This window comes from Mirounga leonina, unplaced genomic scaffold, assembly GCF_011800145.1.
Source record: "Mirounga leonina isolate KUSES-001 unplaced genomic scaffold, KU_Mleo_1.0 Mir_447, whole genome shotgun sequence".
NCBI lineage: Eukaryota > Metazoa > Chordata > Mammalia > Carnivora > Phocidae > Mirounga > Mirounga leonina.
The window spans coordinates 10,667,544-10,694,936 of NW_023270757.1; the positions used below are offsets into that span (position 1 = coordinate 10,667,544).

The 27,393-nt window shown below is 37.0% G+C and overlaps 1 long non-coding RNA gene across 1 annotated transcript in view; it reads left to right on the forward strand.

Annotated features, from left to right (window-relative positions):
• Positions 1-27,393, forward strand: part of LOC117999073 — a 663,845-nt gene that overhangs the window by 424,439 nt on the left and 212,013 nt on the right. Inside the window, exon 3 of the long non-coding RNA XR_004676203.1 lies at positions 8,608-8,716. This is a non-coding gene — a long non-coding RNA (uncharacterized LOC117999073). The remainder of the gene's footprint in view (positions 1-8,607; positions 8,717-27,393) is intronic.

The window sequence follows — 27,393 nt, forward strand, 5'->3', positions numbered from 1 at the left end:
CCCAGGACCCTGAAATCATGACCTGAGCAGAAGTCAGATGTTTAACCGAATGAGCCACCCAGGTGCCCCCCACCACATGACTATTTTTTTTTAAGTTAAAATATAGTAAGAGAGTAGAACTGATAGAGAATAACAGTACAATTTATAAGTAAATGGAACAACTAACTGAACTTTGAGGGTGATAACCTCATCTTTACAAAGATGACTTTCAATAGGGTCTTAAATGATGAGGATGACACCAATTAAACAAATAATAACACATTTTAGGATCATCAGTGAACATCTTGGTAACTGTGCTCTAAATTTTCTTTTCATTTTGCCTGTTTTCTCCATCTGTCCCATTTTTTGATAAAGTAGAAAAGAAAAAAAAAATAGTGATCTTTGGCAAGCAGGTTATTCCTTTAACAAAGAAACTCATGGACTCCTCCCAGAGTAATGAGGCTCCCTAATGATCTTCTCCCTTACTGTCACCTTTCTTGATGTGTTCTCTGTAGAGAGATATTCACTCTCAGACATAGCCAATTTAAGAAAATAGCTTTGATAATCACATTAAATATCTTTATGTGCAAGGTTAATTTATCTCGTTTGACAAATGTTAAGGGAAGAAAGATCTCTTGGAAGATGAGATATTCACAATACTGCTAACTTTAGGGGTTCTAGTCTTTAGAACCAAGAGTCAAAATGAAAATCTAACTTGCCCTCTCACTACCTCCATGTCATAGTATTTTTAATTTTATTGTTATCTAGAGAGCACATGTCAAATATAACTAGCAAAGTATTTGGACACCTAAATTTTACCATTACATCCCAAGGTACTTTGTTAAAGCTTAATGATGTATTTTTATCATTGATCTGCTCACTATACTGAACAATCCTTTTCTATATGTAGAAATCCATGATAAAGAGAAGTGTCAAATTTTCAGCTCATTCAAGTTATTTTTTAGAAAAAAGATTATTTTGTATTTTTTGGTTCTTGGGCTAAAAAATCTTTAATTTTGGTTTTCACAAGCAAATAGAATTCTATGCATGACTCAACAAAATCAGGAGTTTAATACATATAATCATTATTCATTCTGTCATTAGCATTATAAAAATGATAATGAGTCAGCACATATTCATAGTTCTGCTTCACAGAACATTTTGCTTCAATTAAAATATATTTTATGTTGCAGCAAAATTCATATGACTTTTTACTTCTAATTTTATTGTGAAAACCTTTTTATGATATTTCAGGCATGGTTGAGGAAAAAACAATACTTGTGACTTTATAGCTTAGTGTCTATTATTCTGTTAGTGGATTTATGAATTTTGTTAACCTTCCCAGCCTTTGTGTTGCTCAAACTGCACTCCAGGAACCAGTATTTGTGTGGGAGGTTTGGGGATGAGCAGCTTGGAGACCTACAATAAGGAAAAAGCATGTCAAGAGATGAGTGCTTCAGTAAGAACCAGGCAGTGTCATGGCAAGCCTCAGGAGAGGATCCATTTTGGGGAATGATAGGCAGCTATTCAACCCTGCGCTCTTTCTGCATACTTATTTTTACAGATAGTTTAAAGAGCAAATTTAAAAAAAATTCCACACAGTTTAACTGATATCTGACATGCCACTTACTAATCCAGCTTCAGACAAACAGCTTCAGACATCCCCTAGTTATGCTTATCAATGTGTAAGGCCATCAATTGTCTACAAATTCACCTCATCCGTTCATTAAATAAGCATGCATTGAGTACCACCCACTTATTATGTATTTTGGCAAGTGTTGAAGATTTCCAGGATAAATGATTGCACTTAAACTTTCCATAGTCCAGTGGGGAAGATGAGCAAATAGTCAAATTATCTCAGAAATGGGGTATAAGGTAGTGATTTTTTTTTTTTTTTTGCATGACCAATTATTTTACATACTTTGCTAGAAGCAGTACTCAGCCTGTGGAAGTGGAGCATGATAGAGAGTGTAAGGGTCCTAACGGGCATCTCAAGTTTTAATATGAAGTAGTTCTGTTACATACAGATTTTATTATTTTAAATTTAAACTAATATTTCTTGGGTTATTAAATGTGGTTTTGTTTCCAGATATATAGGTGAATTTTGTATCTTTTTGGTATTGATTTTCAACTTTTCTTTGAAGTCCTATAGACCATGTTCTTTTACCATGATATTTTGAAAATTAAGGCTGGCTTTTTGACATAAATATAGTCAGTTTTAATAAACTTGTGTATGAAAATATCATATATTCTCCAGTGTCTCCCTTCCACATAGGTCTTGGCTCCTCTCCATTCTAGCATCCTCCCCTACCATTTCACTGAAACAATCTTGTCTTGGTCATCGATGATTTGCACTGCACAGTTCTTGGTCTTTATCTTGCTCGACTCACCAGCAACAGTTGATACAGTTGAACGTTCTCTTCTCTTCAAACCACTATTTTCTCTTGGTGTCTGGAACCCCACTCTAACTTCCCCACATACTTGGGTAGCTATTCTTTTTCATTCTCTTTTGCTGTCTCCTCTTCATCTGCCAGTCTTTAATAGTTGAAGTACCCAAGCCTTCAGTCCTTGGACCTCTTAACTTTCCAAACAGACTCACTCCTTCGGGGATGTCACCAGATCCCAAGGCTTTTTAGTATTATCTATGTTGTAATGACTTCCAAATTGACATTTCCAGCCACACTTTTCCCCCTGGATCTCCAATACCCAGCTCCCTATTTGATATCTTCATTTGATTACCTAATGGCTATCATCAAACTAACATTTCCACAATGGATCTCTTGATAATCCCCCCCCCCAAGTAAGCTTTGGTGGTCCTCCTTCTCTGAGTTAAGGCCAACTCTACTTTTCCTTTTGCTCAGATCTAAAACCATGGAGCTATGCTTTTTCTCTCTCATTAACACCCCACATGGAATCTGTTTGCAAATCCTATCTTTTCTATCTTCAAACATACCCATATTCTAACCATTTCTTTCCACCTCCACTGTTTCTGCCCTACTCTGCCTTATTCGTGTCTTTCCTAGATTGATGCAATAGTCTTATTTCTCTGCTTCTGATTTTAAACCCCTTCAGTTTCTTCTCAACATTCATCCAGGTGGTTCTGTCTGTTATCTACCCCAAATCCATCATGGGCTTTCTCTCTCGTTAGGAATAAAAGCTGGTGTCTAATTTCTGTAGTAACCTGTAGATGATTACTCTCAGATTCGTTATTTTCTGAGCTCTTCTTACGCCTCTCTCTCCTCTCTCTCTTTCAACTCACTCCAAATTAACTCAGTCTCTTGCTGTTTGTCTAAAACAATAACAACAAATATACTCAGACTTTGTTGGTCATGTTCCTACACCTGGAACGTTTTCCTCCCATGTACCCACAGGGCTGATCCCCTTATTCCCTTCAGGTCTTTACTCAAATGTGGCTTTAGTAAGGATTTACTTCACTCCCATGTCTAAAACTGCAACCTTTCCCCACACATTTCTTCTGCCCTTTGGCTGCTTCTTCTCCTTAGCAGTTATTGTTAATGGTATATATATATATGTATATATAAAATTTTTGTCTTCTCTGCTATAATCTACATATGAACCAATTGCATTTTTTCATTACTGTATTCTAAACATCAAAATCAGTGCTAGCATATAGTAAGTAGTCAACAGAGGTTTGTGAAAATAATGAGTAGCTGTATCAAATTATGAGCTGCACAGTGGTTACCTTGCTGCTCTAGATAAAAGCTTATGGAGGCAGAAGTTAGCATGCAGGAATTTTATAGGGAGTGTTTTGGGATCTACTTGTGTGAAAGAGAAGGGGAGAAAGCAGGAATGAGCAAACGGAAGATGGACTGCCATGTAGCCTCAACAGAGGTTTCTTCCAACAACCGAGGAAGCTGTTCCACATGGTGCCTTCATGCCCAGTGTCTGTAAGGGTGCAGGCTGCATTTGAGTGGGGACTTGGTGAGGCCCCATGGCCAGCTTTGGGCAGCTCCAGGTGAAATTAGAGCTGGCAGTTGGCAGCACCCAGCAGCTGGGTGCAAAGATCTATTAATCTGAAAAGGCATCTTTCAGGTGTCCACTGCAGGACCATGGCCTTAAGACTATTGCCATGTTCTAGAAGATTTCTCCTCCAGCCAACCACATAGTTTCCACACCTTCAAATCTTCATCCGAAGAGGCCTACCTTTTATTTCTTTTTCTGGTTTAAAGAGAAACATGCACTCCACCTCCCGCCCCACATACTCACACAGACCCATATCTTGGAATATAAGCATGTTACTTGTTAATTACACTCTTCCTGATTACATCTTCCAACTAGAAGATATGCTCCAAGAAGACCGATTTTTTTTTTTCTATATTTTGTTCACTGAAAATGCAAGCGCTTAGAACAGCGCTTATAATATTTAAAATACTTGTGGAATGAAAGACTTTCAGGCTTCCGACTGAACTGACTTTGTGATATTTTAACTACTTGGAATTCTGAGGAGTGATGATAACTCCTTTGACATCACTGATGTACAGGGAAGGGTGAAGCAGAGCCTGACTTCTTGGAGCAAGCCTTGTACTGCAGCCTAAGAGCAGACAAGATACTCCAGGGCCATTTTTATAGCAACCAGGTGGGCGGGCAAGGTGACTAGAAAAGAAATGAATCCTGCCTATTAGGATACCCACCAATTTGCAGGCACAAACTTGGTTCGTTGAGGGCTGAAGTAGCTATAATGTCTCCTCGTTTTTAGGCTGGGCGCAGCCTCCAGGGTGAGGAGACTAAGGCGAGGCTTAGAGGTTAAGAGTTTGATAACAAGCCGTATCTAGTTTTTGCCCCCAGAATTCATGCAGGGAAGATGCGATGGAGCAGGCTGCCACCAGAGCGCGCTGTGGGACCTCTTTGTGAGGTTTCGCTTTCCAGTTACGATCGCGAGGAGCTTGGGAGCGCAAGCTTTTAAAAACGTTAACATAGAGGAATTTTGCTGATGTCGTTAATGACTTTGCTTCATTTTGAAAGTGCATAGAATGAAAAATAATGCGTTAAATTGTACTTGAAATTTAAAAATTGCAAAGGATATTAATAGAAGTTTCACACAAAAAGATACTAATATTCCTTAATGACATTGGAGATACTTAACCTACATCATAATTTTTTAAAATGACAGAGATAAAATCTTTCACCTATCAGATTTTCAAGAATCCAGAAGTCTGCCCACCCAAGCAGAAGTTGGTGGTGGTAGCATTAACTGGCTCAATTTTCAAGGAGGAAAATTTGGCAATGTATTTGAAAGTTACAAATGCATTTTACCTTTGACTTCTCCACACTCATAGGAATTTACCCTAGAGATCTACCTCTTAGATACAAATTAACAAACTTTTTTTAAATCTCAAAAAGAATAAAAGTTTTGAAAAATAAAAATCTTGGAGTATAATTAAATAATTTCAGGTATATCAGAACTATAGAAAGACATGAAGCTGACTATAAGGAAGATGCTGTTTATTTACTAATAAAAAATCCCTCTAGTTACTTTCAGTGAGGTGGGGAGTAAGGTAAGGCTCGTAATAGTGGACAAAGAATGCAATCTTTTTTCTTTGTTTAAGTGAGGGTGGGGTGGGGCCTAATATACATACTTTCTTGTATTTGTAGAAGGAAATTTTGCAGGAATCCTCAGATGCCAGTAAAGCTGGTCTTGTTGAAGGTGGCATAAGGAGAGGATGGAGGCAAGGGTGACAGAAAGACTTAGTTCTTTATACCATTTTGTGAGGCCTAGATGCATGCAAAATGTATTACCTATTCACAAAACAATAAATATATGTATTTTAAATTGCAGGGGGGAAATGTTGGGTTAGTCATTGAGGAAATGTTGACAGTTCAACTTATCACTTAAATGCATCAGATACTCAGAGGTGTTTGTATTCAGGTACTTAGTTTATAAGTTACTAATTGTCTGCTTGAAATCAACCAGTACTAATATGTCTGGCAGTCTTGGAATGAATGAGGTGAAGTTTTTAGCAGGGTTGTCCCAGGGAGAATTTGCAGAGCTGTTTGGAGTTTCCCTTGGGATCTCTTCTTCGGTTGTCTTGCCTTTCCATGATAATTTTACTCCCCACCACCTACCATGTTACAGATTGATTTGCCCTTTGGGCAAAGAGGAAAGAAGTTTAAGAAGTTAACAAACCTTTTCCTTACATTGTAACAGATTTACTCTAGTAATACACATTCATTGACTTAATGTTTATTGAATAGCTACTAAGAACCTGGCAGCAAACCACCTTCTGAGGATACAAATCTGTCAGACATAACCTTTCCTTTAAGGAACTCCTAGTCAAATAGGAAGATGGCATAGGCTGATTACTTTGCAGAATGATATGCGCCATGGAAAGAAAAAAAAAAGGAATGATCTCCTTTTACTGAAACTGAAGAGAACCTTTAGATCATTTCATGGATTTTAAAATATGAGTAGGGATTCTCTGGCAACAGGGTGGGGAGGGGGAAGAAAACAAAATTCTTAAACAGAAGGAATAGTACTTGTGAAAGATCTGAAAATACACTGTCCATTACAAGTGTTGAAGAGTTTAGCGTGGCTGGAGTGTGTTTAAATCGAATTTCTATCATTTTGAGAGGAATTACTGCCACTGTGGCTAATACTAACTACTTAGTAGATATTATGTCCTAGGTGTATTATGCCATTTAATTCTAACAATAAAACTCTGACGTATGTTATCTGAATCATACAGATAATGATACCAAGAATTATAAAAATTTATCTAGTTACAGACATAAGTAAAGCCAGGAGTCAAACCCTACATTTGATTCCAACTCCCATGCTCTGAAGTATGAATAAGTGTTTGCTGAACCTCTTCTATTCTCCCTTCAGATTCACTCTTTACCTTTCTTCATCCTACTCTCTAACACTGGAAACTAGTCTGGATGGAGTTCATCAAGACACTCCATGACTTTAGGAGTCCAGGGTGGTTTGTCTCGTAGGTAGGATAGATAGGAAACCAGAGAGAAGGGAGAAGATGAAAGTAGTTCATCTTAGGGCTCCCTCACATTCTGTCATCTTGTGCTACCTTGGACTCCCAACTGAAAATCACTGTTTGTGCCCAAAGGAACCTCTCTATACATTTGACTCCTAGATGGCAGTAACTGCTCCTTGTCCTCGTCTCTGCCAGGCTCAGTGTGGCACCTTCCCTTGTGGTTTCCCTACATATAGCCCACAGTTTTGTAATAGGTTCTTTATTAGACTCTCCTCAATTATTCTAATTTGAAAGTGCCATCTGTTTTCAGTTGGCACTAGACCGACATTTAAGAAGTCATTGTTATTATCTGAATGAGAGCTAATGAAAGCTTATTGTGGTAATAGCAGAAGAAATAAAGGGGATAAAATTCATTCCAAAGTGAGATGAGAAAAATCTGAATTTTAAGACGGCTACAAGGAAAGAACAATATTCACTCTTAAGATTTAACTTCTATTACAGAATGGAAATGGGTCTCTCTTGCACCTTTTATGTTACACCGCATAGAAAAACTCTTAATAGCAACATGAGACAAAAGAGGTGGTTCAGAACTTGAGACCAGAAAGGGAAAAGATTTCACTGCTTGTGTTGAAGTACATGGAGCCACATTATTCATTCAGAGAGGGTGGTGCCAGATGTCAGGTGGTGATTCAAACAAGTGATAAGTGCAAAGTGAGTACAACAAGAGGTAAGAGGTTCCTCTGGCAGGTGGGTCAAACAGTAGGGTGTATCAACCTGGCCCTGAGGCTGAAGGTAGGCAGTAAGCCTCAGGAGGAAGGTCAACAAATAAACAGGATCCCCACCATGAGATTCAATTCAGAGTCAAACTCCAAGGGCCAGAGAAAGGGACAAAGGCAAAGGCAAGCATGTGCTGCCTGGACAGACTGCAACAAGAAGGGTATATTGTTGGATTTCTTGTGTTTCCTTAAACCACCCAATTGTGCACCAGACTGGAGCAAGTCTGAGAGTGCCGAAGGTCAAGTGGCTCCATTTGTGAGAAGTAAAGGACTGTAACATCCCTTTCATACACAGGCAGCCCAGCTCTGAGGTCTTGTTTTGTTTTTTAAGAATATGATTCCATCATCTGGTCAAAATCTCTATTTTCATCTAATGTTTCATAGTAGCAACACTCTGGTGCATTCGAGGAAGCATCTCTGCTCTTCATCAGTGTCTCACAAGTTAAACAATATAAAGTACTACAGGCATAAAATTATTGCATTACTAAATTGCTTCCTACTGAGATTACTTTTGATGGTGTTAAAAAAAAGTCAGGAAACAATACTTTCAACATATTCTCTGGAGTTTAGGGTATTTTGATTTACAGTCTCCAAGGACAATATATAGAAAATTACTTCCTAACTTAACACGTCAATTACTTAAACCAAATGGATAGGAATGATGGCACTGGAATAATGATCCTTTATGGAGATAAAATATAGATGGTCTCTCTGACTTAGACAGCTGCTATATTAATCATTGTGGTATAATTGATAGAGGTGAAGAGTTTACGCTTCTTTCCTTTGTGTTGAACATTCTGATAAATGGGTGTCTGATGTGACAAGGAAAGATAACATAATGAATATCTTACTGTACTTGAACAAACATTAAAAAAAAAAAATGACGACATTGTGTTTTGTTCCAGGTGGGAATAAAAAGCAAGCAGTTCCTGGCCGGTGATACTCCAGTTAAGGGTGTCTGACTGACAGCATGTTGGCACCAGCATTGAAGGAAGTGATGGCCTTTGGCTCCAGGTGAGTACAGTTCTCCAGGACATCATGGGTGCATGTTTCGGACTCTTACCCATGGAACTCAGAAGATAACTCCAGCAAGATTTTTATCTTCTCAAAATACTGGGCTACTGTTTATCTTCAAAATATTATAGTTGTAAAATTCTATCGTACTTTAAAGTCAATGAATATGTATTTTTTCCTCTAAGTGATCAAACAGGAAACTATGAATAGGTTTCTTTCTGAACTGGGTGTCAAAATGCCTGAACTATAAGTAGATTTAAAGATGAAATTTCATAGAGTGTTTCAGGTTAAGGAGGGAAGCCTATTTCCAGAAGGGACCAAGGTGGGAACAAAGTTATCATTAAGCATTTCAAATTGACACATTGTTCTGTAACCTTCTTCATGACAAGCACTGGAGGGCTGAGTTAGCTTTGAGGACTCAAAATTTCGTCACTTCCAAAGTCATGCAATTAGAGCAGGCAGATAATCCAGTAACTCAAAAGACTCCTTGACTTCTGGTTTCTAAATGACAAGAGATCGGAAGTAAGGGTCAGACATACCCGTATTCTAATAATGATTCTCCAAGTATGTACCTTCGTGAATTCATAAGCCAGAAGGTATGCCTCACTTAGGGACCTCAATATGAAGCTTTTGTGGGCTGAATAGAATAAGCTGTAGATTTAAGGAATGAAGGACAAATGTTACACAACTTAATTTTTTAAGTTTGCAAGACTTATATATTAGGCCAACACACGTTATTTTAATTCACATATAATTTTTGCCTTCCGCAGATTTAAATATTAACAAAGAAGGTAAGCTAATTAAGTCTACATGGGCAATGCTATCAAAAAGAGGTAAAGAATATGCAATAAGTACTTAGTCTACTTATCAAATATGTAATAATCCCTCCTATTGTCACAGCAATTCTATATCTGGTGACAATGTAAAGGAAAAAATTAGGAATATCTGAAAAGATATGAGCAAAGGTTGTTTCTCATAGTCTGTTTTAATAGCAATGAAAATGATAAACAACCAAATAGTTAATTGTACTGAACTTATAAAATAGATTTTTGATCAAATTGTGAAATTCTATAGAACTATTAAAATGATTCAGAATACTTATGAAAGAAGGAATAAGCATAGTTTTAAATTTATAAAAGCAGGTTAAAATGTCTTTAAGATAACATTTGTATGTTTATGTAGAAAAGGCAGAAGGAAAGACACCTATATGATTATTTTATGTTTTTTTTTAACTTTTTTTCTGATATTTTCATATTGGATGTTTTTCCTATAATCAGAAAAAAATACAACTTAACATTGAAAATTTTTCCACAAGAAAATAGGATTGTAGAAGAATAAGGTCATGAAAAAGTAGCATGTTTTTTCAGAGATTAAAAATCAGGTTATGAAACAGAATTGGAGTAAAATCCAATATTTGTGTAAAATGTATATCTATATATAACAAAACAGAATTTGGTTAAAATCCTGCATTTGTATTTTTTTAAAAGAACATATATGTATATTTTTTAAAAAGAACATATATACATGTTATGTATTATAAAAATATAAAACTTTTTTTTTGTTTAAGTAAAAGAGTTTAGGAGAGGTCAAGATAATTCCTATTTAATAAATGGGTAAAGTCCCCAAAGAGAGATTCAAATTTGAGTAGGGCCTTGAAGGTTAACTATACAGGAATGTGTTTTCATTAGTATTAATAGCAAAATTTGACCTGTTGAAATGGATAAGAGTACACGTTATGCTTACTTGTATTGCTCTACTTTTCATTTTGTAGAAAATTATACTATAAGTGATAGACATTGAATGAATTTGAATATTGATATTTGTTTCAAGCTTAGAATAATCAATTTGATGTACTGAATGCCATCTTTTATTACACACTGACACTTTGTAAATACTACATTTTTAACAAAAATTACATTAGTGTGTGATTAATTATAATATAAAAATATTCACCAACTCTTTGAAAGATAGTTATATTTCATTACCAAAATCTTCTGCAATTCTTCTTTATCTGACTTCTTTGATGCATAAGTAGGTTATATATTTATCTTAAAAAGAAAAAAATAATAAAAGAAACAACTCTAATTTCTCATGTGAACATTTCATTTTAAAACTAAATTTTGTGAAGAGTGGCAGTTCTGTCCTCTTCCATAGACCTCTCTGTACCTATCTTTCACAGAGACTATGGTTTCCAAGCCCATCCTTTGCTCTTTTTATTTTCCCTGTATATTGTGCTTAGATGATCACATACACCCATGGCTTTAATATTCCAAAACTTATTATTTTACACCCACACTCTAATTGTCCACTAGAGCAACATATCAAATGAACAAGAGGTATCATTCTCACCTAGGCTGTATTTCCTGCCTTTTTAATTTAGATTCCTCTTTTTTTTAAATTTTTATTGTTATGTTAATCACCATACATTATATCATTAGTTTTTGATGTAGTGTTCCACGATTCATTGTTTGTGTAAAACACCCAATGCTCCATGCAGAATGTGCCCTCTTTAATACCGATCACCAGGCTAACCCATCCCCACACCCTCCCCTCTAGACCCTCAGTTTGTTTCTCAGAGTCCATAGTCTCTCATGGTTCATTCCCCCACCCCGATCCCCCCCCCCTTCATTCTTCCCCTCCTGCTGTCTTCTTTTTATTTTTTTAAACATATAATGTATTATTTGTTTCAGAGGTACAGATTTGTGATTCAACAGTTTTACACAATTCACAGCGCTCACCATAACACATACCCTCCCCAGTGTCTATAACCCAGCCACCCCATCCCTCCTACCCCCCACCACTCCAGCAACCCTCAGTTTGTTTCCTGAGATTAAGAATACCTCATATCAGTGAGGTCATATAATACATGTCTTTCTCTGATTGACTTATTTCTCTCAGCATAACACCCTCCAGTTCCGTCCACGTCGTTGCAAATGGCAAGATTTCATTCCTTTTCATGGCTGCATAATATTCCATTGTATATATATATATATATATATATATATATATATATATATATATATGCCACCTCTTCTTTATCCATTCCTCTGTCGATGGACATCTTCGCTCTTTCCACAGTTTGGCTATGGTGGACATTGCTGCTATAAACATCGGGGTGCACATACCCCTTTGGATCCCTACTTTTGTATCTTTGGGGTAAATACCCAGTAGTGCAATTGCTGGATCATATGATAGCTCTACTTTCAACTTTTTGAGGAATCTCCATACTGTTTTCCAGAGTGACTGCACCAGCTTGCATTCTGACCAACAGTGTAGGAGGGTCCCCCTTTCTCTGCATCCCCACCAACATCTGTCGTTTCCTGACTTGTTAATTTTAGCCATTCTAACTCATGTGAGGTGATATCTCATTGAGGTTTTGATTTGGATTTCCCTGATGCCGAGTGATGTTGAACACTTTTTCATGTGTCTGTTGGCTGTTTGGATGTCTTCTTTGGAAAAATATCTGTTCATGTCTTCTGCCCATTTCTTGACTGGATCATTTGTTCTTTGGGGGTTGAGTTTCATAAGATCTTTTTTTTTTTTTTTTTTAAGATTTTATTTATTTATTTGAGAGAGAGAGAATGAGAGACAAAGAGCATGAGAGGGAGGAGGGTGAGAGGGAGAAGCAGACTCCCCGCAGAGCAGGGAGCATGATGCGGGACTCGATCCTGGGACTCCAGGATCATGACCTGAGCCGAAGGCAGTCGCCCAACCAACTGAGCCACCCAGGCACCCGAGTTTCATAAGATCTTTATAGATTTTGGATACTTGCCCTTTATCTGATATGTCATTGCAAATATCTTCTCCCATTCTGTCGGTTGTCTTTTGGTTTTGTTGACTGTTTCTTTTGCTGTACAAAAGCATTTTATCTTGATGAGGTCCCAATGGTTCATTTTTGCCCTTGCTTCCCTTGCCTTTGGCGATGTTTCTAGGAAGAAGTTGCTGCGGTTGAGGTCGAAGAGGTTGCTGCCTGTGTTCTCCTTTAGGATTTTGATGGACTCCTGTCTCACATTGAGGTCTTTCAACCATTTAGAGTCTATTTTTGTGTGTGGTGTAAGGAAATGGTCCAGTTTCATTCTTCTGCATGTGGCTGTCCAATTTTCCCAACACCATTTGTTGAAGAGACTGTCTTTTTTCCATTGGACATTTTTCCTCCTTTGTCGAAGATGGGTTGACCATAGAGTTGAGGGTCCATTTCTGGGCTCTCTGTTCTGTTCCATTGATCTGTGTGTCTGTTTTTGTGCCAGTACAATACTGTCTTGATGATGACAGCTTTGTAATAGAGCTGGAAGTCCGGAATTGTGATGCCACCAGCTGCCAGCTTTGCTTTGCTTGTTCAACATTTCTCTGGCTATTCGGGGTCTTTTCTGGTTCCATACAAGTTTTAGGATTATTTGTTCCATTTCTTTGAAAAAAGTGCATGGTATTTTGATGGGGATTGCATTGAATGTGTAGAATGCTCTAGGTAGCGTTGACATATTCACAATATTTGTTCTTCCAATCCATGAGCACAGAACGTTTTTCCATTTCTTTGTGACTTCCTCAATTTCTTTCATGAGTATTTTATCGTTTTCTGAGTACAGATTCTTTGCCTCTTTGGTTAGATTTATTCCTAGGTATCTTATGGTTTGGAGTGTAATTGTAAATGGGATTGAGTCCTTCATTTCTCTTTCTTCTGTCTTGTTGTTGGTGTATAAGAATGCCACTGATTTCTGTGCATTGATTTTATATCCTGCCACTTTACTGAATTCCTGTATGAGTTCGAGCAGTTTTGGGGTGGAGTCTTTTGGGTTTTCCACATAAAGTATCATATCATCTGCAAAGAATGAGAGTTTGACTTCTTCTTTGTGGATTTGGATGCCTTTGATTTCTTTTTGTTGTCTGATTGCTGTGGCTAGGACTTGTAATACTATGTTGAATAGCAGTGGTGATAGTGGGCATCCCTGCCGCGTTCCTGACCTTAGGGGGAAAGCTCTCAGTTTTTCCCCATTGAGAATGATATTAGCTGTGGGTTTTTTATAAATGGCTTTTATGATATTGAGGTATGTACCCTCTATGCCTATACTCTGAAGAGTTTTGATCAAGAAAGGATGCCGTACTTTGTCAAAAGCTTTTTTGGCATCTATTGAGAGGATCATATGATTCTTGTTCTTTCTTTTATTAATGTTTTGTATCATATTGATTGATTTGCCGATCTTGAACCAAACTTGCAGCCTAGGGATAAATCCCACTTGGTCGTGGTGAATAAACCTTTTAATTTACTGTTGGATCCTACTGGCTAGTATTTTGGTGAGAATTTTTGCATCCATGTTCATCAAGGATATTGTTCTGTAATTCTCCTTTTTGATAGGGTCTTTGTCTGGTTTGTGGATCAAGGTAATTGTGGTCTCATAAAACTAGTTTGGAACTTTTCCTTCCATTTCTATTTTTTGGAACAGTTTCAGTGTAGGTATTAATTCTTCTTGAAATGTTTGGTAGAATTCCCCTGGGAAGCCATCTGGCCCTGGGCTTTTGTCTATTGGGAGATTTTTGATGACTGCTTCAATTTCCTTAGTGCTTATAGGTCTGTTCAGGTTTTCTATTCTTCCTGGTTCAGTTTTGGTAGTTGATACATCTCTAGGAATGCATCCATTTCTTCCAGGTTATCTAATTTGCTGGCATAGAGTTGCTCATAATATGTTCTTAGAATTGTTTGTATTTCTTTGGTGTTGGGTGTGATCTGTCCTCTTTCATTCATGGTTCTGTTGATTTGGGTGATTTCTCTTTTCTTTTTGATAAGTCTGGCCAGGGGTTTATCAATCTTGTTAATTCTTTCAAAGAACCAGCTCCTAGTTTCGTTGATCTGTTCTACTGTTCTTTTAGTTTCTATCTCATTGATTTCTGCTCTGATCTTTATGATTTCTCTTCTGCTGGGTTTAGGCTTTATTTGCTGTTCTTTCTCCAGCTCCTTTAGGTGGAGGGTTAGGTTGTATACTTGAGACCTTTTTTGTTTCTTGAGAAAAGCTTGTATAACATTATACATTCCTCTTAGGACTGCCTTTGCTGCACCCCAAAGATTTTGAACAGTTGTGTTTTCATTTTCATTGATTTCTATGAATTTTTTTAATTCTTCTTTAATTTCCTGGTTGACCCATTCATTCTTTATTAGGATGCTCTTTAGCCTCCATGTATTTGAGTTCTTTCCGACTTTCCTCTTGTGATTGAGTTCTAGTTTCAAAGCATTGTGGTCTGAAAATATGCAGGGAATAATCACAGTTTCGGTACCAGTTAAGACCTGATTTATGACCTAGGATGTGATTGATTCTGGAGAATGTTCCGTGGGCACTAGAGAAGAATGTGTATTTTGTTGCTTTGGGATGGAATGTTCTGAATATATCTGTGAAGTCCATTGGGTCCAGTGTGTCATTTAAAGTCTTTATTTCCTTGTTGATCTTTTGCTTAGACGATCTGTCCATTTCAGTAAGAGGGGTTTTAAAGTTCCCCACTATTATTGTATTGTTGTCAATGTGTTTCTTTGCTTTTGTTATTAATTGCCTTCTATAATGGGCTGCTCCCATGTTAGGGGCATAGATATTTACAATTGTTAGATTTTCTTGTTGGATAGACCTTTAAGTTGGATATAGTGTCCTTCCTCATCTCTTATTACAGTCTTTGGTTTAAAATCTAATTTGATATAAGGATTGGCACTCCCGCTTTCTTTTGGTGTCCATTAGCATGGTAAATGGTTTTCCACCCCCTCACTTTCAACCTGGGGGTGTCTTTGGTTCTAAAATGAGTCTCTTGCAGACAGCATACCGATGGGTCTTGTTTCTTTTATCCAGTCTGATAGCCTATGTCTTTTGATTGGGGCATTTTACATTCAGGGTAACTATTGAAAGATAGGAATTTAGTGCCATTGTATTGCCTGTAAGGTGACTGTTACTGTATATTGTCTGTGTTCCTTTCTGGTCTATGTTACTTTTAGGCTGTCTCTTTGCTGAGAGGACCCCTTTCAAGATCTCTTGTAGGCCTGGTTTCATGTTTGCAAATTCCTTTAATTTTTGTTTGTCCTGGAAGCTTTTTATCTCTCCTTCTATTTTCAATGACCGTCTAGCTGGATATAGTATTCTTGGCTGCATATTTTTCTCATTCAGTGCTCTGAATATATCCTGCCAGTCCTTTCTGGCCTGTCAGGTTTCTGTGGATAGGTCTGTTGCCAATCTAATGTTTCTACCAGTGTAGGTTACAGATCTCTCCTCACGAGCTGCTTTCCGGATTTTCTCTTTGTCTATGAGACTCTTAAGTTTTACTATTAGATGTCGGGGTGTTGACCTATTTTTATTGATTTTGAGAGGGGTTCTATGTGCCTCCTGGATTTTGATGCCTGTTTCCTTCCCCAAATTAGGGAAGTTCTCTGCTATAATTTGCTCCAATATACCTTCTCCCCTCTCTCTCTTTCTTCTTCTTCTGGGATCCCAATTATTCTAATGTTGTTTCGTCTTATGGTATCGCTTTTCTCTTGAATTCTGCCTTCATGATCCAGTAGTTGTTTATCTCTCTTTTTCTCAGCTTCTTTATTTTCCATCATTTGGGCTTCTATATCATTAATTCTCTCTTCTGCCTCATTTATCCTAGCAGTTAGAGCCCCCAGTTTTGATTGTGCCTCATTAATAGCCTTTTTGATTTTGACTTGGCTAGATTTTAGTTCTTTTATTTCTCCAGAAAGGGTTTCTCTAATAACTTCCATGCTTTTCTCAAGCCCAACTAGTATCTTTAAAATCATCATTCTGAACTCTAGTTCTGAGATCGTACTAATATCTGTATTGATTAGGTCCCTGACAGTCGGTACTGCCTCTTGTTCTTTTTTTTGTGGTGATTTTTTCCATCTTGTCATTTTGTCCAGAAGAGAATAGATGAATGAGAGAACAAAATGCTAACAGGGTAACAATGTCCCCAGAAAATATATACTAAAGAAATCAGAAAAGACCTTCCAGAAAATGGTCACTTTTCTGTTTGGAGAGTTATTGCTATTCTTTTCTTTGATCTCCTGTTGAATTCATAGGTGTTCAGAATGGTTTGATCCCTATCCAGCTGACTTCCTGGGACCAGACGAAATCCAGGTCTCCTACTCCTCCGCCATCTTGCTAGCTGTGGCCTTAGATTCCTCTTTAATGTGGTCTCCTCTTTCTACCTTCCCCAATATCAAATTTGAAAAAGTGAAATCCTGCTTATAGGGAAGGATGTAGAAGGAGGTGCCCAAATTGACTGAGTAGGCCTGAATTGTCTTTAATGGGCAGGAGAAAAGACAAGTTTGTTAATGTCATTAACATATTAGTAACTTAATAATAATTAGAAATTTTCTCCCTTTTTTTCATTATCTGTGATTTTATTCTTGGTTATTCCTCATCATTCTCTTATCAGTGCTTCTCCCCACACCATGCACATTATAAATGCTTGGCCTGACATTAAGTTGAAATGAGAAGAATGGCAGAAAAATGTATAAAATGGTAGTTTACCAACATAGGTTGAGGGGACAGACTTGTACTGGTTGACCTAGGCTCAAATATCTACTCTGCTATGAATGAGTTATGCAGTCCAGAGTCTACCATTCCCTTTAAGCCTTTGAGTCATAAATTATTCATTCTAAATTGTTCCAGTTCTAAAAGTCAGCTAATACGGTGTTTGTGGAAAATAGTCTATAAATGTTTAAGCACTTTGTTGGTGTAAGCATCGATTGTTACCAACCATAGAGAATAGATAAATTTACCAAAATACTCACATGCTGTATATATATATATATATATATATATACATTTGTGTATGCAGGTAGAAAAACAGACTACCTCTATAGAATTAGTAAGATTAGTTGTGTCTGCCATGAAATCTCAGTTTTTTGGTAAAATATCTTCAAGTAGGTACTTGAAGAGAACGTTTCTTCCTTTTTACTTTAATCTGTGTGGCCTGCCCATCAAATCAGCACAGTTCAATAATTCAGGAGGTGTTCTCTCTGCCTTTGATCACAAAGGGAATTCAACTAGGGATAAAATCCCAAGATAATGAGCTGGGCAACACAAAGCAACTTCCTCTTATGAAATCCACTCACAAAATAAATGTGGTATGAAAATTAAAGACACAGAATTTTTTTTTTTTAAGATTTTATTTATTTATTTGAAGAGAGAGACACAGCGAGAGAGGGAACACAAGCAGGGGGAGTGGCAGAGGGAGAAGCAGGCTTCCTGCCGAGCAGGGAGCCCGATGCGGGGCTCGATCCCAGGACCCTGGGATCACGACCTGAGCCGGAGGCAGACGCTTAACGACTGAGCCACCCAGGTGCCCCTAAAGACACAGAATATTAAGATAGCATCAATTCATTGATCCGGAAGTTATTTCCAACCATATAATATTAATAACACTCCATGACCTGAAATTTAGGATGCAGTGAACATCACACAGCAACAAAAATTATTTAATATTGCCGACAACTGTAGTAATGTTGAACTTTAACAGTTGAAATTACATTTGCTGAAGTACTGAGAATATTTTGCAAACTATAACATAAGAAACTGGCAGGAGATGAGAATTTCGTCAGATGAATTAGTATTCATTAGACATTAAATAATAGATGCCGAGAATAAATCAAAATACATTTCATGTTGGTTGCACTGAAACCACTTGGAGTTCCAAATAATGTATAGTAAAATCTGGGAGAATTAGATCACCAAAAACCAAAACTCTCAACTGGATTTTGTGTGTGTGTCCTTTTTTCACATATCTCAAGAAAATGCAATGACTTGAAAATCGACCAGAGCTAAGAAAGAAAGAAAGAAAGAAAGAAAGAAAGAAAGAAAGAAAGAAGGAAACTCTCAAAATGATGGTTCTCAATAATTAAAAGATGTGATCAGTCAGAAATGTTAAGCATCTACAATATACATTATATTCACCACAGGTCTAGGAAGATACGGACATTAAAGTGTTTCTACCTTCAAGCAATGATTCTCTGTGAGAGGAAATAAGCTATACATAAACACTACTGAATAGTGTGTCATTATGTACATATATATCATACATATTTAGATAACTATTAGTATCATATGCCAAAAGATAAGGAAAGATCAAGAGCCAAAGCTTTCTACAAAACAACATTTGATTTGTGTTTCAGCAACTGAGAAGACTTCTTGAAGGGAGTTGAATTTGATAAGTTAAAGGGATGATGTGCAGGCTGGGAATGGTATTGTAGAGGGAGGGGACAATTTATATGCAAACAATGACTTTGAATATAGAGAAGACAAAGAAAAGGGCAGCTAGAATTTTTGTTGTAATAAAGGGTAACAATACTGGAAAGAAAAGGATAGAGATTAATTTTGGTGGTCTTTAATGTTAGCCCAAGGAGTATGTTCTTAATTTTGTATTCCCCTTCCAGTGATCTTTGAACTTTACATTGTATTGGACCCCACTACCATTGCAAGTATAAATGTTTGCAAAATCTTGTTTAACTTAAAATGGAAATACTCGAGATCTTATACTGATGGAATATATAAAAGTTGTTACCAATCTATTAAATTCAGAGCAGTGCAAGTCAATAAGCAAAACTTACCTCTTAAAACATGTAAAATATAAAACTTAAAACTTTTTCTTACAACCTTTAAATACATTTAATTTCCACAGCAAAGATTATTAGTCTCAAGGTTACAAATCAACAGTACTTGGAACTATCAAAACTAATCTTGGTATATTACAAAAACTTTTTACTTTTTGTAATAAACAGAAACTCAAATTCATGATGGCATAATGCTGAAAAGGTATAGAATAAAATGCAAATGTTATGATATAATACAGATATTCAATAATCATTATCTTTTTTTAAAGATTTATTTATTCATTTTAGAGAGGGGGAAGGGCAGTGGGAGAGGGAGAGAGTCTCAAGCAGAGTGCGGAGTCAGGCGGGACTCGATCCAGGACCCTGATATAATGACCTGAGCTGAAATCAAGAGCCAGACACTTAACTGACTGAGCCACCCAGCACTCCAAAAGAGTGTTCTTAAAAGTGTGGTTAGTGTTGTCATCTGCTGGATGTTTGGGGGGTGGGGAAATGAGAACTGATAAAAGAAAACACAATATTTCTATGTAATAAAAAAAGTGAAAGCAATGCTTTTTAAAAAAGTTAATGTGAGGTGAAGCTGCCAACCTTCTGGTTATTCAAAAAGGTAAATCAATCTCCTTCAAGGATCCTTTATATCATATAGAACCTCCTTCAGTGTTTTATGCAGAATATAAGACTTCAAATACAAAAAACATCAGCAGTTCCCCTAGATCGACGATAAATGTTACAGATGAAAGTATATTAAACTCAGACCTTAACAATAGTAGATGATAAATACACAAAAATTCCTCTTAAGGCAATCTTTTTATCTTAATGAGAAGAATTTCCTTACATTTTTAGGTATCACTTGAGCAGTTGTTCCTTTATATGAAAGAATAAGTGATCTTTACCATTAAATTTTTGGATTATATCTTAGATATGTGATAAAGTAGTTTTTTGGTTGTTGTTGCAATATGCTGTAACAGTTAAATACCACCATCTGTAGTACAGACCAGTATATACCAGCTGCTGAGGTCAAAGGTATTGCTATGCAATATTGGCAACTTGGAAATTAGAGTGAAATATTAGACCTATGAAAACTGATATTTTGGGGTACCTGGGTGGCTCAGTTGTTAAGTGTCTGCCTTTGGCTTAGGTCATGATCCCAGGGTCCTGGGATTGAGCCCCACTAAGCGGGGAGCCTGCTTCTCCCTCTCCCACTCCCCCTGCTTGTGTTCCCTCTCTTGCTGTGTCTCTCTCTGTCAAATAAATAAATAAAATCTTTAAAAAAGAAAAAAAAAAAGAAAGAAAAAGAAAACTGACATTTTATCACCAGCAGTAGAGATCATTAGCATCTCTGGGTAGGAATTGAAAGCAGGGACAGGATTTGCTTCATTTTCAAACATATTTTTAATATTAGAAACAACTGATTTTACAAAGGTTAGAGGAATTTGTGGCGTTCCAATCCTTGTACTGAAAGTTACAAAACTCTAGCTTTCAAATTTCTTTCAATAAATCCTAACTTTTTAAAACAATTGTTTTAAGAGACACAAAAGCAATCAAAGCATCCTTTGGGCTCTTTGAAATTCATTTTGATGGGAGATGGTTTTCCTTTCAAAAGTATGTCATATGTAACTCTGTACAAATATTTCTTTTCCAAAAAAATTACAGAGAAAATTCGAGCAGGTGACCTCTCTGTATAATAATCAGTGTACTCTATTTTTAAAATAGTTTAAGCAGTTTTAGAAGACTACAAAGTGTTCCATTTCTTAAAATTGCTTTGATTCTTAAAAATCAAAGCAATCAAATAGTATTAAGAGACTTGCAAGAGCAACAGAATCATGTCTTGCTCCACGTCTATCTATGCTATAGTCACAGCGAATGGAGAACAAAGTTTTACTCTCCTCTGTCGGTAATTACCTTATTTTTAATTTAACATGTTTATATTATCTTGATTAATTTTAAACATTACCTGTTAACTTCCTATTATGATACGTAGGATGAAGGAGAGGCACCCCAATCACAGGAATTCTGTTGATTATCTATTCAATGTATTGAGCCAAATTATTTTAGGGAAATCAACATTCAACATTTAAATCATGATTATATAAATGTTGCTTTCTGGGTTCCCAACGTTTTAAACTAAGATGCTTTTAATTTTCATAGTTTCTAAGATTATTAATGACTATTTCAAATTTCAAATGCACAAAATGATGAAAATACTTGAGACCTCCATTATTTATGTTGTGACCACACTCCTCCACCCTTCCATCCTTCTGCTCCCATCTACGTGCTGGGAAGCAGGTTCTCTGCCTCTCTGAGCCTCCCTGCCTCTGCTTTTCTCTGTTAGATTTCTTGTTCCTGGATTGCACTTCTTCCTCCTTCTTGATGATTATGAAAGCATCACTCCAATGCCAGTCTGATTTTCCTCTTTTACTTCTCTGTTCTGTTTTGTTTTGCTTTTTCTTTTTTTTAACAAGAACCTCTCAGGATTTTTGAAATTCATGGCAATGTGCCTTGGTGTGGGACTAATTTTATTTTGGAGCTAAAAATTTAATTTCTTTAGTTTCATCTTAGCCGTCATGGGTTTCTCTTTTTATTGGTTAGCTATGGGGCCTTCTGGATTACTCTTTTCCTAACTTTAAAAAAAAAAAAAAATCATTTTTTTCTTAGTTTAACTCTTTGGGAAATTTCCTTGACTTTATCTTATGCTTTTCTTAGATTAAAAAAAAAATCCTTTTATTTAGAAAACAAAATTGAAACATACAGAAAGGCTGTTGACAGTGGGGTAAAGTACAAGGAATACCTCAGGGCCTTTTACCTAGACTATCTATAGTTAACATTTGTGTCTTAGCTTTCTTTCTCTATGTACTTACACACCATGCTGTATCAATCTATATTTTTTTCCTTAGTCATTTGACAATAGGTATCATTACCCTTCACCTCTGAATACTTCAGTTTGTGTTCCCTTAAAACAAGGATATTCTCTTACATAATTACAGTAAGGTAATTAGCTTCAGTAAACGTAATATTTATATAATACTTTGATATAATCTACTGCTGGTATTCCAGTTTTATCAACTGAGCTGATCCTTCATAGTATGCTTTTATTCCAGTGTGGGATATAGTTTAGAATAATGTATTGCATTTCCTTGTGTTAAACAACAAATGGAGGCATATTAAAAATTTGGAGTTTATTTGAAGAAAAATCTGTTCAAATTGGACAGCACCAAACATGAAATGGTTAGGAACACTGCCCCAACAGGAGCTCAAGTATAGACATTTGCAGAGAAAAGGGAAAAAAGACAAAGTAAGGAAATTTTTGATTGGCTATAGCTGAAAGCCTATTGACAGCCCATTGTATCTGATGTTTTGTTGGTTTTTTTTTTTTAACTTTTTTTTTTAAGATTTTATTTATTTATTTGACACAGAGAGAGAGAGAGACAGTGAGAGAGGGAACACGAGCAAGGGGGAGTGCGAGAGGGAGAAGCAGGCCTCCCGTGGAGCTGGGAGCCCGATGCGGGGCTCAATCCCAGGACCCTGGGATCATGACCTGAGCTGAAGGCAGATGCTTAACCGACTGAGCCACCCAGGCGCCCCTGTTTTGTTGGTTTTAAAGTTTTATTTATCATATTTTAAGTTTTGATAACTTTTTTGATTATCATAGCACACATGCTTATCACTAATTACAGTACCCCCCCCCCCCGCCGTTTTTTTAACTTCCTATATTGTCTTTTTCTTCTCAGTCCTTTCTGGGTGTTACCATATCAGCCTTAGGTCTCAGTAATGTGGCAGTTTTCCTCAAATGCCTGGCCTTTTGTTCACCATTTGTATAAAGTGCGGTCTTTGAATAGGAGTTGGGGTAATATAATTTGGCTTCTCGTGTTCTGGAAACCAAGCAAGGGAACTGGGTTACAGGTTCCTTGATAAAGTATGTCCACTTCAAATAAAAGCTCTGTCCAAAGTCAAGTGTACCAGGTTTAATTTCTCCAGAGAATAGACTTAGAATTGGGGATTTGGGGTAAGGGATGATAGGAAACGGAGAAGTAATTGCCAGCTGTGGGGGATGAGAGCAACCACTTTAGAATTTTACCTCTTTTCCCCTTTTTAGAGTTGCATCTCACCCTGCCTTTTATTATTATTGTTATTATTATTATTATGTTATATTAATCACCATACATTACATCATTAGTTTTTGATGTAGTCACCCCTGCCTTCTAACGCACTCCGTTATTCCAAGAGCTGGGCCTCTGGCAGGTTCTGTGCGTGCTTCGCTGACTTCTCCCAGCACCCTGCATTGTGAGCACGTGGGCAGCACTTCCTAAGCTCTGCTACGTCAATCATCATTCCTCTGCTCCCTACCTTTCTCCGTGTATTGAAGTGCAGTACAGTGATGAAGGGTATGACTCTGAAGCCAGACTGCCTGGGCTTGCTACTTGCTGACTATGTGATCAGCAAGTTGCCTAATGTTTCTGCACCTGATTTTCTCACCTGTAAACAGGAGTTGATGGTAGGGAGGTTACAGGTAGGAAATGAGTTTGAACGGTGCCTGCACACAGCAAGGTTGATGGCAGCTGACACTATTACTGTCCTCTCTCTTCCATTAGTTTCTTTTTCTTCCAAGTTCCTATTTTTTGATCAGCTCCTAGTTGACTTTTGTTTTGTTTTGTTTTTAATGATTTCTGCTGTCTTTTGAGGTTTGGGGCAGGAGAAGAGATTAATAACTGGGGTCAGTTCATCAGGTTTTGGTTTTATCTTAATAAGGCTCTGCCTTATTTTATTTTATTTTATTTTTACTCTGGAATAATTTGTGTGTGTGTGTGTGTGTGATAGCTAAGCTCTCTTAGCACACTATTCTATTTTATCTTAAGAATTAGAATGACAGCTTTTAAAAAGCACCCAGGTTAATTTTAGGACATCATTTCTATATGAAAATTACTCATTTTCTTTTATTTTAGAATTTATAATCTCATTTATTTTAGAATTATATGTGTGAAGTGTCCTAAAATCATATGTCACTGATCACTGTGATTTTTGGGACATTGGTACTATCTGTACGAGAACATATATACAGGATGGTCTAAGGACACATTCCTAATTAATATTATAATATCAAACTTTACATTACCGCCTTCTTATTTTACTATGTATAACCTATTAAACAATAGAGTCCTTATCTTCTGTGAACTGATATGCATGTTATAGAGATTCAGTTATTTAAATATTTATAAAATGAGAGTTGAGAACAGCACTTTTGAGAAGCAGTTAATAAGGAACAGACATCAGGGGAGCTATTGTTATAACAGCACAGTGCTTTGCAACTCCCAATAACTTCAGCGGTGCAGAAGCAGGCCATCAAATTTAATTAAAAGCAGTCAAAAATAAACTGAGAAATTGAACTGTAAAAAGCTATCCTTTGCCAGGAGCTGAAGGCAGAAAGAAAGCCAGGGAGAGCCTTGAAAGTAGTAATGAATTGATAAGCCTTACTGCCTGCAACTTGTAATGCACTCTGCCAGATTGTAGTTTCAGTTAAGCTAGATTAATAGGGCAATCGCTGATTCTCTATCTTAAATCCTTCTTCGTCATCCGCCCATTATAGGCTCCCATGATAGATGGAAGCCTGAGTGGGTCACAATTTCAATTCATTTCTCTGCTCAATCATTTTTTAAATAATGCTGGCATCTACATTTGCTGGACACCAGCATTCTCTGTGATATTTTAAAAGCAAAAATAAATTTAGTGACTGACAGCCTGCAGCCTTCATTTCCAAAGAGGCTTAATTCCTTTTTATTCAACAGAGCTAGAAATCCCCCGGAACGTGAGCGATTGACATCTCTTTCTACCACTAGGGGCTATCATAGTGAAGTGAATGATAAAGAGAAGATTATAAATTTATTGTTGCTTTAAATGCTCAGATTAACGTGAATCTGCAGAAACAGTACCGCAAGGACAAAAACAATTTGCCCTCGATCATTTTATTTTTTATAATAATGTTCTTTAATGAAGCTAAAGCCTTCCTGCTGTGACCTTATTATGTTTTTCAACATCAGGGAGAAATAGATTCCTCTGAATTGTAAGAGAGCTCATGAAACAGCAGGGATATTGAAATAAAGGATCAATTACTTTTTTGCAGTAATTTTGAACTTGAAATGGCTATAGCACAGCCTCTGTAGACAAGAAGACAAACCAGCTTATTGAAAAGCCATGTGCAAATTATACAGATCACCAAATGCTGAGATAGGCAAACTGTTCTTTTCTACTACCTTTCAACATGATTACAACACGCCTTTAAAGTGCAAGCACTCCAGATTACATTGCAGAAGAAACAAAGACTGAAAATAGAATTTGTCACCAATTAAATGTAAAATTTTGAAATATATTTAAGAATCCTTCAGAAAATTGATAACATCACAGTTTACGGGTTAAACCTTACTCATTTTAACCTGAAGAAAGGATCTTTTAGTACAGTGGGAACTTAGAGGTCCAGATGAGGATGGAAACAGCCAAGGGTGTAGAGCTTATAAATATAACAGATTGTTGCTTTTATGAAATACTGTAATTTGTGAAGTCCTTCCATATTCATCATGCCATTCAATCCTGGCAGCGATCCTTATAAGCTCAAACGGGCACTGATACCTTACAAAGGTGGCAGTAAGGAAGCCTGAGGCTCAGACAGGTGAAAAGATTAGCGCCAGGTCATGGCACCTACCTTACTTGCGCTGGCACCTACACCTAAGTGATGGAGCAGTACTCTCTCTTTTTAGTTTTTGCAAGAACTCCCAACTTTGAAAATGCAAATCATTTAGCTGTAATAAAGTCAGTGTTATCAGAGTATATAATTTCCATCTCCATCTGCTGCATTCAGGCAGGAACTTCTCATTTGTGCTGATAAGGGAGACGCATGGATCAATGGGCCTTTAGAGAATGGAAGTGCTAAGTGTACTTTATCTGAATAACTGTCCTGCAGCACATGCCGGACTCCACAGCAGGCTACAGGGTGGGATTCTGAGATGGCTGGTAAGGGGGCTGAGACCCTTCTTCAGAAAAGGGTGTGTGAGTTGAAAGCCACATTTGTTGCTGGACAGGGACTTTCCTGCCTGAAGGGAGATCGGGGTGGGGCTTGGGCAAGACCCTCAATCATCCTGGTCAATGAGATTGATGTAGAGAGATTGAGGGTCAAGGTGATAAAGTCTTGAAGCTACTTAGAAGGAAGAGAAATGAACTTTCAAGACTGGGGTCATGAGAAAATGGAAGAGGTGGAAATAAGGAGATTGGAGAAGTAAGAAAAACGTGCTATGATATCAGTGTGAGGAGCAAAGTACTGAGAAATTAGGAGGAAAATATAGCTAGAATTCAAATTAGCTCATTCATATTTTATATTTTTTTATAAATCAAATATTGCCATTGACTTGGGTATTTTAGCTTTCTTAAAAGCTGGTTTTAGTTGCATCACATGTGTCAATAAAAGGCTACCAGATAATAGTCTACCTCCTCGACATTAAGATTGGGATCAATAAGTATGATAATAAAAATGGCATTCATTCATTGAGGTGTGACTATGTGCCAGACACTTTTCTAAGAACTCTACATGTATTATATTGTAAACACTATAAGTATATTAAGTATTACTCCTATTTTAGATATCAAGGGGCCCCTGGGTGGCTCAGTCGGTTAAGCGTCCGACTCTTGGTTTTGGCTTCACCTCAGGTCCTGATCTCTTGGGTCGTGATATCAAGACCTCCATTGGGCTCCACACTCAGCAGGGAGTTGGCTTGAAGAGACTCTCCCTCGGGCCCTCCTCCGTTCTCAGATAAAAAAATAAATCTTTAAAATAAATAAATAATTATCAAGACAATAGTAGGAGTGCCTGGGTGGCTCAGTTGGTTAAGCGACTGCCTTCGGCTCAGGTCATGATCCTGGAGTCCCGGGATCTAGTCCCACGTCGGGCTCCCTGCTCGGCAGGGAGTCTGCTTCTCCCTCTGACCCTCCTCCCTCTCATGCTGTCTCTCATTCTCTCTCTCTCAAATAAATAAATAAAAAATCTTAAAAATATAATAAAAAATAAAATTCTTAAAAAAAAAAAAAAAGACAATAGTATACAGCAATTTTACCTTACCTA